Here is a 4,179-nt window from a genome sequence, read left to right on the forward strand (position 1 = left end):
GATGGAGCATTGGACCAGGTTTAGCCATTGACCAGGTTTAGCCATCGTTCTCTCTCTTTTGTCTGGCCTTCACAAGAGAAGGTCACAGTTGTTTTACAGGGTATCCTTCATTTATTTGGCGTGGGCTTCCACCTACAGTAGCCTGTGTGAAGTTGGGTTAATAAACCGTAAATTCGTAAACTCAACCCTCTATCTGGACAATTGTTCCTTTATGATCTAGTCATGTCATTACATTGGTGAGGCTAGCTAACGTAGGTGAGAACAGGGGTTGAAAATTATTTGAGGGAATCCAAAAGTGAAGGTGGAGGTAGGGGACGATTTTGGCCAAGGAGGTGCGTGTGCATGGACGTCGGAGGATCTGGCTGAGGAGATCGCCAGGGCGTCGGGAGTCCAGAGGCTGCTTGAGGAAGGACTTTAGAATGATAGCGGCTGAAGCGGGCATGAGTGCTTCGTTGACTGTGCTTCGCGCGGATTCTGGTGGGCGGACGGAAGGGGTGACGTCGGCGGGACGGGGAATCTGGGACTCAAGATGTAAACAAACATGGCGGCGCCCAGTTCCCGGTTGCGTCGGTATCTGTTAAGACCACAAAGTATTCCGGTAAGGCAGATTGAGAAGCTTTTCATGCTCAGTTTGAACTGCTAGCTCATTTTGGGAGGTGGTCGAATTAAGATAGGGCACTGCAGTTGGCTTTGTGCCTCACGGATGATGCTCTGGCCTGTTTGATATTGATTAGCCCCGAGGACAGATGTGATTATGGGGCTTTAGTGGGAGCACTGAGGAGGCACTCTGGACAGTGTGTACAGCCTGGGCTGTTGCGCTCCGAACTGAGTAATAGATGCAGGCAGCCTGGAGAGACACTGCGGGTGCTAGCTAATGACATTGAGAGCCTCTCTCGGCGGGCATACGCTCACATGCCCCCCCCCCCTCTGTGCAGAGCGAGCTAGCATGGGACCAGTTCATACAGGCGCTCTCCCCTATGGAGCTGCGCATACAGACCCTGCTGGCTCATCCTGAGTCATTGCAGATAGCCTTGGAGATGGCTTTGGAGAGGGAGCTGGTGTGGACTGGGGCTTTGGTGGGGGTGCAGGGAGACAGACCGACTGTGCAGGCTGGGGGGCAGAGCATCCCAGAGATGGAAAAGCCTGGATGGGTGGCTGAAATGACTGAACTCATTCATGCTGTGTCGCTACAGGTGACACGAAACACAAAGCTGATGGCCAAAAGCTGATGGAGCCTGTTTGTCATGTCCCTGTGGAGGGGGTGCCCTGCTCTGCCCTGGTGGACGCTAGGTCCACAGTAACCCTGGTGAGGCCAGATATTGTGCCAGGTTGGACTCGGTGTGAGCCCACACTGAGTCCACTGGGCACCCATGAAAGGGAAGGGAATACTGACTCTGACAGTAGGGGGCAGGACTGTGCACCATCCTGTGTGGGTTGCGGCTGTGTAGGACCCTTGTATCCTGGGCATGGACTTTCTTAGGAGCACAGGCTGCCAGTTAGACCTAAATGGGGGCACACTGAGCTTCCAGGGAGGGCCGGCAGTCACCATGGCTCCCCCTAATGTCACATTCACTCAACCCAAGAAACCCTTCACTCCAACAGTTAAAGCAGCAGAGACTCATGGCTGCTCCCTCTCCCCCACATCTGTCTGTGACATTTCCCCAGCCCCTCTGTCACCTACGGCTCTGTGTTACATTCCCCCAGCTACCTCCACGACACATCCCTCCGTGAGCCCGGGGCCGTGTCCCCCCCAGCCCAGCTACCCAGATGGGAGAGGACAGGACACTGTCTGCAGTGAGGGAGATATGGGGGAGGAACTGTGTTGGTCTTGACCCTGAGCAGCAGGAACGGTTATGGCAGTTGCTGTTTGAATTCAGAGACAGCTTTGCGCTGAGTGAGGAAGTTGAGGGTCAGACTCATCTGGTGCAGCATGAGATCGACAGGTGATGCTCGACCCATCAAGATGCATCCCCGCCGTATCCCGCTGGCACGCCAGGAGGCGGCAGACAAGGCTGTGTTGGAGATACAGCGGGCAGACTTCATCGAGCCGTCAGACAGCCCCTGGGTGGCACCAGTCATCATGGTTCCTAAGAAGGGGGGCGAGCTGAGGTTCTGTGCGGACTACAGGCGGCTGAATGAGGTAACCAGGAAGGACTCGTATCCCATACCACGTATCGATGAGTCGCTGGACCTGGTTAGGGGGCCCTCCTGGTTCTCCTCACTAGACCTCCGCAGTGGCTACTGGCAGGTGCCCCTCCCCAGAGGCCAGAGCCAAAACTGCATTGTCCACTAACCAAGGACACTGGCAGTTCAAGGTCCTGTGCTTCGGCCTGTGCAGCGCTCCAGCTACTTTTGAGCGTTTGATGAACAGGGTGCTGGATGGCATCCCCCGACAGCAGTGTCTGGTATACCTCAATGACATCCTGGCCCATGGCAGCTCCTTCCAGTCAGCCCTGATGGCGCTACGGCGTGTGCTGGAGCGGGTGGCTGCCGCAGGTCTGAAGCTCCACCCTGAGAAGTGCCACTTCGTGAGGAGAGAGGTGTCCTTCTTGGGTCACCGAGTGGGGAAGGAGGGTATCAGCACCCTGGAGGACAAAGTGGGGGCTGTCTGAGACTGGCCCACCTCCACCGACCAGCTGAAGAGCTACCTGGGCCTGGCCTCGTACTACAGGAGGTTTATACGGGGCTCCTCAAGCGTCTCTGCTCCCCTGCACCGCCTGCTGCCGAAGGACAAGGCCTTCACTTGGACAGTGGAGTGTGAGGAGGACTTCAACACCCTCAAACGTGCACTGATCGAGGCCCCTGTGCTTGCCCCCCTGACCTCACCTTGCCCTTTATCCTGGACAGACGCGAGCAATGTGGGCATTGGTAGGGTGCTGGCCCAGGTGGGGCCAGAGGGGGAGAGAGTGGTGGCGTACTTCAGCAAAACATTTGACAAACATGAGCACGGCTACTGTGTCACCCAGCTCTTGGCTGTTGTGGCTTCCATCAAACACTTCAAGTACTACCTGTGTGGCCTGCCCTTTACTGTAAGGACTGACCACTCTGCTCTCCACTGGCTCATGTCTTTCAGTGAGCCAGAGGGGCAGGTGGCACGCTGGTTGGAGGAGCTTCAGCCATATGACTTCACAGTGGTGCACAGGGCAGGGGCACGCAACTCCAACACCATGTCCCGTCAGCCATGTACTACAGACGGCTGCCGTCACTGTGAGCAATGAGAGGGACGTGAGAGAGAGCTGGGCGAGCGGGCCTGTGCTGTGAGCTGCAGACTGTCGATGTGGCTGAATGGGGGCTGCAGCAGGGACGGGACACAGACCTCCAGCCAGTGCTACAGTAGGTAGAGACGCAGGTGAGGCCACCGTGGGAAGAGGTGACAGCGCTCTCACTCGCGAACAATGGGTTGTGGTCATAGTTTCAGAGACTGCAGCTGGCTGATGGCGTACTACAGCAGGCATGGAAGGAGTCAGCTACAGGAGAGGAGAGGTGGCAGGTGGTGGTCCCAAAAGCACTGCGGGAGGCTGTGCTCCAGAGTACTCATGGGGGGGGACTGGACACTTTTGGGTCACAAAACACTCCGCCGCCTCAGTCAGGGCTTTAACTGGGGCAGCACAAGAGGGATGTGGAGGACTTTTCCCGCTGCTGTGACAGTTGGGTTAATAAACTGGAAATTCGTAAACCTAACCCCCTGTCTGGACAATTGTTCCTTTATGATCTAGTCAGATCATTACAATACCTTTTGAGTAGTATTTTCTGCTTTTTCCACCTAATGCAGGTTCTTTCTTTTCTCCCTCATTCCTCTCCCTTTCTTCTCTTGCACATTCTGACCTGGTCCTCTTTTTTATGTTTTACATTTCTACTAACGTTAGTCTCTTGTGATCTTCTACAAAGTAAAAATGAACATTATTAGTAAGGCGATAGCTAGGAGCGGCTCACACCACTCACCATGTTGCATACCCCCCTCGCCCCATAATATCATAAGCTGTGTTTGCAAATTAGCTTACTAGCTAGCTATATATTTTATTTTACTTTACCAGGCAAGTCAGTTAGAACAAATTCTTATTTACAACAACGTGTTATGTGTTAGCTAGCTTTTGTACTAACCAGCAGCTAGTTAACGTTAGCTGGTGGATCGGCCTGCCAAACAGCTAACTAGCATGCTACCTATACATACCAGTAAAC

Source organism: Oncorhynchus tshawytscha, linkage group LG18 (assembly GCF_018296145.1).
Source record: "Oncorhynchus tshawytscha isolate Ot180627B linkage group LG18, Otsh_v2.0, whole genome shotgun sequence".
In the NCBI taxonomy this organism is placed as follows: domain Eukaryota; kingdom Metazoa; phylum Chordata; class Actinopteri; order Salmoniformes; family Salmonidae; genus Oncorhynchus; species Oncorhynchus tshawytscha.